Source organism: Colias croceus, chromosome 25 (assembly GCF_905220415.1).
Source record: "Colias croceus chromosome 25, ilColCroc2.1".
NCBI lineage: Eukaryota > Metazoa > Arthropoda > Insecta > Lepidoptera > Pieridae > Colias > Colias croceus.
In genome coordinates this window covers 5483009-5497307 of record NC_059561.1, presented here as the reverse complement: position 1 = coordinate 5497307, position 14299 = coordinate 5483009, and the positions used below count along the sequence as shown (strand labels likewise).

General features: G+C 32.3%; 1 protein-coding gene and 1 long non-coding RNA gene across 6 annotated transcripts in view; both read right to left on the bottom strand.

The window, feature by feature from the left end:
* Positions 1-14299, bottom strand: part of LOC123703224 (multiple C2 and transmembrane domain-containing protein) — a 137612-nt gene that overhangs the window by 21410 nt on the left and 101903 nt on the right. For 2 of the 5 annotated variants that reach the window (XM_045651155.1, XM_045651157.1), the window contains exon 1: positions 6677-6924. The exons of 2 other annotated variants lie outside the window; for them this stretch is intronic. The gene's annotated coding sequence lies outside the window, so the exon portion shown is untranslated. Of the gene's footprint in view, positions 1-6676; positions 6925-14299 lie in introns of those variants that run through there. One more of the 5 variants, XM_045651156.1, reaches the window with a different exon arrangement.
* On the bottom strand, positions 12971-13732 carry LOC123703228. Its single transcript, XR_006752964.1, has 2 exons — positions 13432-13732; positions 12971-13042 (listed from the first exon to the last, which is right to left on the bottom strand). It is a non-coding gene; the product is annotated as an uncharacterized LOC123703228 (long non-coding RNA).

Here is a 14299-nt window from a genome sequence, read left to right as displayed (position 1 = left end):
GACATGATAAAGTATTCTTCTTTTACATAAATATAATAAGCGTGAATCTTTCGATTTGAATAAATGTCACTAAACTTATATTGACGAAATTATATCTGTCCACATGCGGGATACATTTTGTTACTAGATACTATAATACTTATTATAAAATAGATGTAAATGGAACATGAAGAACCACTCGCACGATCATGTACAATCTTAGTAAAAAAAAACGACGTGTGGCACTCGGGGACTGCCGCGGTAAAGCTATTACATGCTATGCCTTTGTAGCGACACCTCGCTCTGAATCGCGCAAGCGAAATTTTTTTGGTACAGGTATATACAACTTTCCGACATCATCCATTGGGGCCATAACGGCCGGCCAGTCGAGTAGACTGGTCGAGAAACCTTTTTCGATGGAGGAATTCCACCTTCCTTCCTCCACACTTTCAAGCCACACCTCTCCGCCCGTCGGAGTGGGGGAGCGTGAGGTTTTTCGTTACGGAATTTCTCGATTCGGTCCCCGCGCTCAAGGCCCGCGATAGAAGCTATGCAATAGCTTAAAAGCTATGCAATAGCTTAAAAAAATATTCTACACAAATTACAGTATGAGGGGTAACATATTTTTTCCTAGTAAAAATTTTTCTGTAAGTGTCCCGTGTTGTAACTTTCTTCAGCCTTAGTTTTAATATTTCTTTTGAGAATAAAACTTCTATTCAGCTTATATGTATACGAGATTTTCCGCAGCATATAATATGTTTCAATTGGTCTCCATATTAGGTACAATCCAGAGCCAATGATATTATAGATTCATCATATCAGCGACACGAAAAATACATTTTGTAGATAAGAAAGCTATCATAAATTCGCTAAATGGGTAATATTTTACACAATTCACCCTAGATTCTAGAAAATTGCAGCGAAAAACTTTCGTCTGGAAAGTATTAGTGCCGACACTGCTAATGCTTGCGTTTACTTTTAAAACATTGAAAATTCCAATAATTTAATTCAGTCTTGCAGTAGAGGACTTTGCTATCTTGTGGTTAACGATCGCGACGTAGTTCCGAAGATTCTAGCTATCGTTCTTACAAAGAAGGAAATTAATCACTTTTGCTGTCATGAAAAGTAAAGGATAGTCTCCCGGCAAATAGACTAGTTACCCATTATCTCGAAAGACTGACATTGATAAGGGTTCAAACAAGCAAACTTAATGTCCATTAACACCAGTCTGAAATTGATGAACTAATTCTATACGAAAAGACAAAGGAGATAATCTATACTAATATTATAAAGCTGAAGAGTTTGTTTGTTTGAACGCGCTAATCTCAGGAACTACTGGTCCGATTTGAAAAATTATTTCTGTGTTAGATAGCCCATTTATCGAGGAAGGCTGTATATCATCACGCTGAGCACAACAGGAGCGGAGCAATGCGAGTGAAACCGCGTGGCGCAGCTAGTAATAAGATAAAAATAGGAGATGTGAAAGCTTTATTCAATTTAGTAAAGTGTATAGCAATGTCAATAAAAATAATCTCAAAAATAGAATTGCAGATTATATTGATCAGTGTGGACGAAGTGAGTACATAAGGTAAATAAGTAAGAAAACAATACAAATGGAGTTGTTATTTACTGTCCAATAATATTTGTCATTACTTTTCCTTACATCATTATTACTCGTGACGTCATATACCAACGTAGCTTATGTGACGGAAAATTTATGACTCATAAATCAGAAAAAAACCCATTTAGGACGGTTTTACACTTAGAGCATTAATGCTCTAAGGTTTAACATGATCTTTTATGAAGTTCGTTAGTTAATATAGCACTAATAGAAATAGAAATTCAATGTTTATCTTCTTTAAGCCAAATATTGGCTCATTCATATTCAATATTAATTATAAATTCAATAATCACAATGCTTCTTTGTTGGTCACGTTTTCACTTGATGGGTACCTAGTTTAAAATCAACAAATAACTATATAAATTTGTCTCGTGACAAATTTCAAATTCTAATAATTAATCAGAAACACTAACAAAGTTTCCTTCTTTCTAAATAATCAAGTGCAGGATTACGCGATCTCATCTCAAAATTATAACCAATTTATTAGCTTTTAATCCCCGGACCCCACGTTAACAAAATAATTTTCCGGACTATAAATTTGTAAAGGCAAACGTAAAAATGGTTAAGCTTATAAGGAACTTAACTCAGAATTCAGATACCGAGCTTGGTTGGGCGAATATATTCTTACTGGTGTGAAAGCAATTTAGATTAGCCCATAATATTTAATCACAACGAATGGTTATGTATCAAAAGGATCCCTTTTAGCAAGAATGATAAATTATATGGATGATGGAACTTTTGGGTAATTGAGATGTGACATATTATTTTGATCTGGGAAACAGGTTTTTTTTTGTACTATGATTATGTACGGGTAGTTAACATATTAACTAGACCTTTGCCTAGTCGTGGCGAGTTTACTCGCAGACGCTCATATAACAATATTTTTCTCTGAATAATCTACACTGTATTGCATAGATAAAATTTGTAAAATGCACGTGATCCAAAAAAATATTTCAATGTCGGAACAGAACGTAATGAATCTAAACTAATATTATAAAGCTGAATAGTTTCTTTGTTTGAACGCGCTAATCTCGGGAACTACTGGTCCGATTTGAAAAAAATCTTTCGGTGTTAGATAGCCCATTTATCGAGGAAGACTATAAGCCTATATATATAGCCATAATATCACGCTAAGACCAACAGGAGCGGAGCACAGCTAGTATTTTCTTCAAATTACACAACTTTATAGACACACTGCGTTTGTACGCACTAATAAATTATGGCCGTCGCGTCGTGTCTAATCTCAGGAGAATATATGGACATATTAATGCACATTCAATTAAAATTAATTCCAAATGTCCCACATTCAAGTACAATGCCGGTCCCAACGGTATAACTAGCTTAATTGGCGGTTTTGCTTTTACGTTCTCTTTATTCATTAAAATCTTGGATGAATTATTTTAACAGCGAAAATATAAATGTGGTCGTAAGTTGTGAAATTTTCTTTCTTAATATCTATTTGTTCATTTTTTTGTTACCTTATACAATAAATTAATAAGAAATAGGTACATACTGGTTAGTCAATAGTCATATCTCTAAACCATAAACACCGCATTTGGCACAAATACGTAATAAATGTGGTCTAGACGTAATTCATGTGAAGAATTTTGCTAAACTGAATTTTTACCTTAATATCGAGAAAGATACATAAAAGTAAAGGGATCTGTATGTATGTATTATTCGGAAATTTGCATACAATACTGAGCTTTATGCAAAAGCGGGGATGATTAAAGCTATAACTTTCCCGTCTCTCGCGAAAGAGGCGTTTCAGGTGAATTTGAATTTTCTCGTAATATTATACCTAGTACTTAATTGTTTCTTCTCTCACATTTAGTATCACCAGAAATGTAATTAATTCTTTTCAGATTTGGAAGACTCACGTTGTTTTTCTTCACAGACTAGGTATTTAATTGTTTATATTAGGTATATTGTGGAGTAAGTATCTCGCTTTTAATGATGTATGTAGCAAACTTCGCCTTTAAACCCAAATGGACAACATTTTAGTGAAGAACCTACTTCATTACTTAGGTATTCATTCCCATCTTTGTATCTTTGTATTTTGAGAACTGTTTACGGGTTGTTTATTGCCCTCACCGCTCGTTAAAAAATTTTGTTATGAGAAATAGTATAAAAGAAAAACGCACTGGTTCCCTTCTTTCAAAATACGATAATACATCTTCTTTATTATAATTTAATCGAAAGTGTTGTCCAAAGCTTTCTAAATTACTATGTATTTCAATTTACAAGGCACGTCTATTGTCTAACACTACACTGAGCAAAGAACTAATTTATAAGGTATGAGTGCATGACAAAGGAACTGCTGAAGGAGGCGCCATATTGGAAAATTTTCTAGCTGTCTGGAAATGTGATATTAGAAATTGAAAGCTGGAAGAAGTGTTTCTGGAGTCTTTTGTTGGTTTTTGAATGGTGAAATAATTGTTTTAAAACAGTAGTATCAATCAGAATTTCGGTTTTACGTAGAAACAATTTAGATACTTTTTATAAGTTAAAATAATTAAGAAATTTAAGCTACCTTCTACAGCTATTCCTTTAGTTTTGACATGTAACTAGGGATTTCTTTTTCTATAATAATTAATTAACGATATCAATCCTCTCTTATTTAATATTCGATAGCATACAATTTGTTTCTATCGATATAGAATATACTGTTTTATTTATAAAGACATATGAACCAGTTTAATTGCATTAACGTGATTTTTCATAAACAATTTGCCGATAATAATGTTAATACGGCATTCACGGGCGGTCACATTAGCACTGTTACGAATGATTAGCTATTAATTAAATTGATTGTATCATACTCACGTGGTATCCTATGTTATTCTTGTGTATTTATACTTGTTTGTAAACATCCGAGTGTTATCGTTTTTAATTCAATTAATGTACAATTTGTTATTGTTTGTTTAATCTGTCGTGATTTGTGACGTGAAAAACTGTCGAAAAAGTCGTTAGGTATACCTACTTACCTACACTTATTTTTTTTAAGTATTAAAATATATGCTTTTTCTTAAGTTTATTAGGTAGAAGATAACAACTCCAAAATTATTTTAGATCTATCTTTTAACACGTATAAAGGCACCGAATAGGTAATTGTTTTTCTTTTCACCCGCAGTTTCGCCCGTCGCATCGTCAAAGGGAAAAGCCCATATTTCCCGTTCCCATGGGATTTTCGGGATAAAAACTATCTTAATATGGTTTGATGATTGATCCAAGTCCAGATCCAAATTTCATGAAAATCGGTTCAGCAGTTTTAGCATGAAGGAGTAACAGACATACAAACTTACAAACTTTCGCATTTATTATAATATGTACCTAGGTATCAGTAGGATTTTGGATTGTCAGTCACCGATAATTACATCGGAAGACTAGACATAAATGCTAGCACAGACTTATAATAATATAGGTACTACGTAGGTATGCTAGCAATAAAACGGACTGTTTTTTATTTCTTTTTACGATTGGTCGTGACCTACAAAAGAGATTAGAGTTCAGCATGAGTGTAGATATCTATTTTTAATGTAGTATTATTTTTATAATAAGAACAATATTTAATGAGTTTATTAAATGAATTGTAAACATCTTCCATTATTTCTTTGGCAAATACAAAAATGTCACTTTTTTTAACAATTTAAAAATACCTACATGATAATAATTTTAGAAACTTCAATGCGAAAACACATTTATAGGCTGAATTAATTGGCATTGGATGTAAATGTTATTAACAATTAGAAGCACCATTATCTAAAAAACATCAAACAAAGATTACAAAATTGTAAAGAAAATATAAAAACTGTTTTAATAGTTTAGTTTTGTTTCCTCATTATGGAATGTGTACGAAAGCATCTCAAAGTTTTCAGTGAAAGCTACCGTAATGGTAATTACAAGGAACAAAAGATGAGCCTATTTCCGGGAATTTTAAGGATCTCCCTGGAACGTTTCTTATCTTACGACAAAAGGAAATAGGTAGGTAGGTATAAACGCTTTCGTTTTTGGGGACGCGTCGGCATAATAATACCGTACATAATAATACCGTAGTATATTATTATTAGTCTCCACGTAGTAAGGAGGGCACTAAACTTGCCAAATAGAAGACGGGGTCTGGGACGTCCCCCCGCCACCTGGTGGTCTACCATATCAAAAGACATGGAGAGAGCCCAATTGAATAAACAGACAACCCAGGATAGACCATCCTGGCGCATGAGAACGAGGAGAGCCGACCCCAAATAAAGGGAGCAAAGGAAGAAGAAGAATATTATTATTAGTCTGTGATAATACCTATTATCTAGGTACCTAGGTATAATGGGTTTTTATACCCAGATATGAATGTGACGTCTGACAACAAAACACTCCCAAGTATCGAAACTTTGAAGAACTTTTAGTTTTGCAATTGTTAGTTACGTTTATTAATAATTTAGGTGGTTAAATTTGAGTGTCAGTAAATTCAAATAACCCGCCCTGCATACAGGATATTTAAGACTATAGGTACCTAGGTAAGTAAACATTATTATTTTGCATTTTCCGTCGTAACCATAACCAGCATCATTTCCTCCTTCAATACAATATCTTGACTCTTTAGTGGGAAAATTTCATAATCGACAACCATCTAATTATGAAAATATAACACATAAACTGCTTTCATATTTAATATTTATGAATATTGCGATAAATTATATTCTTGTACATATTAATAAGCTATAAACTTTGTACCCTTAACAAGGGCTATGACGAACACATCGCCAGAAAAATCGCTAGTTTAAGGGCGTGGAGATTGAAAATTAATGTCAACTGCTTCTAATTTTCTTGGAGAACAATAAATAATTCAAAAATAAGTAGTTAATACCTAACACATTTTACTCTATTGGGAGGAAGATCTGATTACTAGGTACCTATAATTGGTAATTTGAGTTAAGTTAGAAAATTATACATCAGTAACTAGGTAGGTACCTAAGTAGGTAGTATTAAAATTAATGGAAATTTAAAAGTAGGTGTGCAAGTTATAAAAGTTATAATATTTGATCAAATCTGTTCAATGCACATTCATAATAAAGGCATTACCAGCATACAACCTCACTATAAAATTCCTTGTACAAATAAAAAAAAACTGCACAACACACAAACGACGCCACAAACTTGTTCCGTTCACAATTTACATCTATTTCACTTGTTTAAAACAGAACATATTCTAAAAACAATAGCACATGCTTTCTATCACTCATTGCGTTTATTTATTTGTTTTACAAATTGAGGTTAGGTTATTTTTTCGCGCGAATTATAAAATGCGCACACGGTCACGTTCCCGCGCAACCGGCGCACGACTGATTTGAAATTTCAAATTCGAATGTGTTATGGCGCGCTGAGACGGTCAAAAGGCTACCAGTGCAAACTTAGCACCCCATCTATGGAATTTTGGGTCGAAAATGACCTTGATCGTTAGGTCCCCGTTAGGTCCTTTAAGGTCCCACAATTTTTTCGTTAGGTCCCCTTTAGTTTTTTTTTAAATAATTTTTTAAATTTTAGGTATAAAAAAATGCAACTTCAGCACCCCATCCATAGAATTTTGGGTCAAAAATGACCTTAATCGATAGGTCTCCGTTAGGTCCTATAAGGTCCCACAATTTTTTCGTTAGGTCCCCTTTAGTTTTTTTTTTAATAATTTTTTTTTTAATTTTAGGTATAAAAAAGTTACACTTTAGCACCCCATCCATAGCAAAATTGGCAAATTTTATCAAAATCGTATTCTTTACCGTTAGGTCCGTATAGGCTCATCATTGAAATTGTTGAATTATTTATTTTATTAAAATTATAAAATAATAAAAACCTGCGCATGCGCCTTAGAGCATTAAGGCATGCGCACATCATACATAATCAGCGCGAAATTTAAAATCGTATCGTTTCATTTATTGAATAAATCTATTGTTCTGAGAGTGCTTATTTATTAAAAACCTACTTTTCAACCTAGACTTAAAATAACTATTAGTGTATTAGTGTCAATTTATGGTGTATAGGTATATATTTTTAGTAGCGGCCACAGGGCCACACTATCTGGAATGTCATCGCGGCGTTTCTGCGTAGGGTCAATCATCATAATTATGGTAACTTAGGTTATAGTTGGAAATAAATTTTTGATACTTTAATTTATTATTACGAGCTTTGTTTTTTTGAGAGATTAACAACCTCTTCATCTATATAATATTATATATATGTAATCTGGTACTGTTATCTGATACAGATAAAAAAAGAACAGCTAGTGAAAGTAAGAAAAAACATAATAAAATACAATTAAATTTTGTTTAATCAATATAATCATATTAAATCTAAAAGCCGCGTTAAGCCGCGAATAAAGAATAAGAATCACTATCATTATCTCTGACATCATTAATTCTTCCATGTCTGCAGTTATTCCATCTTGTTTTTTTTTTGTACTGCTCTTCAACATGATTATCATGGTTCGGTCAAAGAATAAATCTCGTCGAGATACTGATTTTGTGTCTTTAAACATTTTGAACGGACCAGATCGTTCAATTTTATATTGTTGCTTGAATAGTTTTTAACTTGATTACTGGTATCATCCATGCAAAATATTAAACAAATCATACCTACTTATAATAATGTGCAATGCAATCAAGATGAAAAGCATCAAAATATCAAGTCACACTTAACAATGCATTGAGATATTTCTCGTAAACACTCTTGTTTTTCCTTGAAAACTACATCTCTTTCAAATTGTTTCATTTTAAATTTATTAATCATAGTTTAAAGTTTTCGTCATGTTTTCAACTCAATTTTCAAAAATATATTTTTTTTTTAATTTTTTTTTTAGAAATCACTAAATTCCTAAGCTAAAATTGTAGAAAAAAAAAATCACTTTGACAAGCTTTGACACATCAACAACTCAGGTTTTAATGACAGTTAACTGTCAAGTGTTGCCAAATAAATTTTCGAAATAAAAAGCCAGTTTCATCTGTCGGACGTGACTAGTATAGATTTATTTATTGATTTAAATTTAATAAATGAAACGATACCAATTTAAATTTCGCATTGTTTATGTATGATGTGCGCATGCCTTAATGCTCTAAGGCGCATGCGCAGGTTTTTATTATTTTATAATTTTAATAAAATAAATAATTCAACAATTTCAATGATGAGCCTATACGGACCTAACGGTAAAGAATACGATTTTGATAAAATTTGCCAATTTTGCTATGGATGGGGTGCTAAAGTGTAACTTTTTTATACCTAAAATTAAAAAAAAAATTATTAAAAAAAAAACCAAAGGGGACCTAACGAAAAAATTGTGGGACCTTATAGGACCTAACGGAGACCTATCGATTAAGGTCATTTTTGACCCAAAATTCTATGGATGGGGTGCTAAAGTTGCATTTTTTTATACCTAAAATTTAAAAAATTATTTAAAAAAAAACTAAAGGGGACCTAACGAAAAAATTGTGGGACCTTAAAGGACCTAACGGGGACCTAACGATCAAGGTCATTTTCGACCCAAAATTCCATAGATGGGGTGCTAAGTTTGCACTGGTCAAAAGGCTTGAACAATATTTTTTACGGTTCAATGTCTAAAATCTTAAAACGTAAAAAAAAACGAAAACGATAACTTTAGGTAGGTATCAGAAACAGAAAAGCAAGTATTGTTTGGAAAAACTAATTATTTTTGTATTACGGTGCGGTGATATTATTATCAAAATTATATGGTAGACAATCTCGTACATTCTAATTTTCGAACCACAAAATTATCGTTCCAGTTATGGTAATACAAATAAAGTCACAAATTAATTATCTAATGACTTGGCTATAATACAATTATTAATTTTAATAAAAGAAATAATGTTTTAAGCCGACCAAATCTAAGAAAATCGTTTTAGACAGTCAACAACTTTTTCCTCAAATCATGTTTGTTTCCAGTTATTTAATATTTGATCGTGTAGAACGCTCATAACTAAAGCTGTGACTAAAGTCTGAGACCGGTAATGGTTCTGCAGTAATAATTATTATTATTGTATCTGTGGACTGCTGTCATAAATCTTTTTAATGAGAACTTAAATGAAATGTAGCGTTCTGATAGGGAATGAAGGAATGAATAATTCTCTGTGACTAATATTATGAGTAAATATTGTATTTCTAATTTCACCTATAGATACCAATATCATGTATATTCAATATCTACTAGCTGCTCCGCGCGGTTTCACCCCCGTGGCTCCACTCCTATTCGTCGTACCGTGATGATATATAATTATATTATAGCCTTCCTCGATAAATGAGCTATCTAACACCGAAAGAATTTTTTAAATCGGACCAGTAGTTCCCGAGATTAGCGCGTTCAAACAAACAAACTAACAAACTCTTCAGCTTTATAATATTAGTAAGTATAGATAACAAAATAGTTACATAAGGTACCTAACATACATGGAATCATGTGTATAATAAAGCTACTGTTACACATGCTCTAAAATAGCATGCTTGAAACCGTGCTATTGAGTATGCTCAATACGAGCATGCTGATGTGCCGTTTACATTTGCTAGCAATAGGCATGCTAGTTTTAAGTCTGCTCCTGAATAAGCATGCTCAAAGCAGACATTCAAATACACATGCCATTTTATAGCGTGCTTCGTCGCCCCAGCGAGACATTTTGCGTGAAATTGTGCACGCAGACTTCACTTGTTGCGACCGACTGATCGATACTAGCACGCTCATTAAGCAAACCTGTTTAGACGTGCTTGAAACACGCCCCCTTCCACCCGCGCCGCAAGTAGCATGCTCAAAAATCGCACGCCTGTTGATTTTTGAGCATGCTCGAAATAAGCATGCTTATTTTGAGCAAGGGCTTGGACACACGTGCTTGTAAGCAGCAATTAGTGCTCGGTTGAAGCATGCGGCGTGCTTGAAATAAGCATGTGTAACAGTACCTTAATATCATAACATGACAATTGCAAATTAATTGTAAATTTATGCGTGATTAATTCATTATTAGGATTCAATTAATATAGTTTAAGACAATAATATGACAAGTGGAGTTAGTTAATTAATAATTATACAAATTATAGGTTAAATAAAAGTGACTGGATTGATATCTATGAATTTTGATTTACATAATTATCTATACCTTTACCTATCGTTAAATAAGAAAAAAAAAATCATCGATTACAAATACGCTGTTCATCAATGATATACTTTCTTCACTACTTACGTACATATTATAAAACAAAGTGCACTGCCGCGTCTGACTGTATGCGATAAACTCAAAAACACTGCACAGATTTCGATTCTGTTTTCACCAACGGCTAGCGTGAATTTCGCGGGCGAAACCGCGGACACAAGATCGATTTATAAGTCCTATTTCTTTTTAGTTTTTATCTCTATAACCTTTTGATTCATTTAAAAGCTATTTTTATCAAATCGTTTACAGTTATGTCATCAAAGAATATTATATAGGTCAAAATACCTTCTTGTTTGCTTTCATATTGCTTTTAATGTAGTAGGTACATTAGGTAAATGTGTTTATTTAAGCGCTCCTAACTGAAGGTGTATATTCAATATTTATTTTAAAATTGAGTGTCGCCGGTCGTTATGTTATACGGGGTGGAATTTTGTAATAGCACCTGGAGGGAAAGTACGTACCCTTCAGTTAATAGAAAAATTATCTCGAAGGAAAACTGCATTTAAATATTTTCGAAAAATTTGTCACGCTTGGGAATCGATCTTAGTATAGTAAAATTCGTTAAAATTTCATCCTGTAGTTTTATTTCATCGATTATAAAGATGAAATCTCAAAGAAACTTGATAAAAAGTAAAAACGGATTTCTTAGAGAGGTCAAAGGAATCAGAAGCTGGGTGCCTGGGTGCCTACCATGTCAGTCCCAATAAAATTTTATTTAGGCGGTTTAGTTTTTCGTAAAAAAATAATTAACTTATGTTGAATATGATATTGAAAAGTTAGGTACCTAATTCTATCCTTTTTCTGAAAAAAAAATTAAGTAAGTAGTTACCTAAGTACTTACTTATAAATTTATTTCAATATCGCAGGAAAAATAAAAATATAAAATTACAAGCACATCGAGATAGTCAAGGAGAGATATAAAAATTCCCATTATAAAAATTAATTTTAATTTTCAACACGTTCGTACATTATTAAAATTGCCTACGTGCCTAATTAAATAAAATTTAACCATAATTAAATTCTAAAGTAAGAAACAATAAATGTACACAACAATAATTAGTCAATTATTTTGATTACGCGACCCACTTCTGCAATCAGAATTTAATTACCTATTACTATTAATTATTAACACATTCCATAGTACCTCCTTGGCACAGTGGTTGACGCATGAGCGTAGAGCCGAGGGGTCCTGGGTTCGATTCCCGGTGGAGACGAAGAAAAAAAAATGTCTCGGTATGGCAGGACACAGAAAGCTGATCGCCTACTTGTCCCTAAAGAAAATCGATCAGTGAAACAGATGTATAATGCATCTGCCCTTTATCCTAGGGGACATGGGACTTCACTACTATAGTACCTCTTAGTTCGGTAGATAACGTTCTGAAACTGAAGAGGCTGGGCTTCGTTTCATAGGAACTATATACTGAAACAATTTCAGACTGGTACGATATAGGTACATAATCTGTGGTTTATGTATCTTTTATTATTAGGTATTAATTTATTCGAAGGTTTTTGTTAATTTTCAGAATTTGGTCTAGCTAATCTATATCGATATCGATCTATAGCTATTTATACCCGGTATTTTAATTCGGTTTAACGAATGAAAACATACAAATTAAATATAAAATGTAGGTAAATAAATTGAGAAAATGATAAAAGCTATAATATAATCGTTAATGATTATACAATAAGTAACATAATTATATAGTTATTGGTTAAATAAGACAAGGCGGAATGCATTTTTGTACTGAAAATAAACTTACAGTGCGACACAAAAGAGATGACAAAAAATGAGGGCGCCACCGTCGCTCATATAGCAACACTGATACTGCGACGCAAGCAATCTTGATACTATAGAATAAAAATCAAAAAAATAAAAAGTAATAAATACCGCGATTTAAAGTTGTTTCATTCATCATCGTGTAAATTTAAGACAAACATACATTAGTATTTTAAATGACCTACCTAGGTCAAATTTTACTTAAATGTATTTGGAATTAGTTTATAGAAATCGGTCAAGCCATTTAGACTGCAGAGGCGCACATAGAATCAAACATACGAACAAACAAACATACATACATACATACAGCTCAAACCTAAGGCTCAAACACATTACGCTCCTTCTGGGTCCGTCAGGTAAAAAAAACAAGGTGATTTGAAAACTACATATTATTTTTATTTATTTTTTGTAGATATTCTCCTTCATTTTTACTCCCTTGCTCCACTATCCTGCGTACTGTGCTTTCAGAAACCCCTATAAAAAACGAATTAAGATGAATAAAATCAAATAGTACATTTAACATAATATTTATTTAGTAGCTTAAAACTATTTTTTTTTTATGTCGGAGGCCAAGACTCACTTTGGATCCCTGCGTCCACTCTAGTAAGTAGCAAGTAAGGATTCATAGATAGCTGTATGAAAATAGTTATCACTATACTATTTAAGGCTGGTTGGATTGGATATAACTTCTTGACTCAAATTGTGCTGGTCGCACTATAAAAACTAGTTTTTGTTTACATACAAATAACCTCAAATTAAATTTCAAAAACGTAATAATCGCCATAGATACGTACATTAAACACTCGTCACTAATGGAATATTCTATTTTACGTAGTACTGAGCAAAAATAAATGGAATCTCACCGGTATAATCTGCTGTACGTCTGTAAACGTTTTCCAAATATTTTTCTCGTTTTTCAGCTTGAAATTATGAGAAACACCGAATGAAAACTTTATATATGGCATCACGGACACCGCTACGTTTAACATTTTTCATGATTTCTCCTTTTTTGAGTAAATTTCTTGTTTAAAATAACAATTTTATCTCAACTTCACCAAATAAACAACAAATTTTTATTCAACTTGACAGCTGCATTGATAATTCAGGGTTGCCAGATAATCAAAAAAAAATTAGTTCCAAATTAATTAATTTCATCTCTTTTATGTCGCACTGTACATACAATTCCGGGAGAATCAGAGAAGATACAAGGTATTTACATTTAGTATATATCTACCTTTTATTATTTTAATATAAAATAATGTACCAATTTACTTTGAAGTCTTAATAATTTATCTGTTTTTCTTTGAAGAAGTGCAGAAAAATACACGACGAAAATTTATAAGTCAACGCCTTTTCTTATAACAACTAAGTTGACTTATCTTTCCTTATAATTATTTTCTCTTGTGCACAAGTTCTTAAAATAGCTGTTCTTTCTACTTTTATTTTAAACACAAAAGTGTTGTTTATGGAGTCTGTGAACTAATATATATAAAATGTTAAATGTACTTGAAGCATCTCTCAGGCATAAATTATGATTTCTTGACAGTTTGTAAATTGTCACAGCACAACTTTTTACAAGGTTGTTTTACGGAAGTGAAACTGCCGCCTGCAGCTAGTTAAAAAAAATTTAAATCTCAAAGAAAGAAGTACAAACATCGATATCATGCGATAACAAATCTTACATAATTTTATATCACATCGACCATTTTCTTATACCGGTAATTTCTTTGA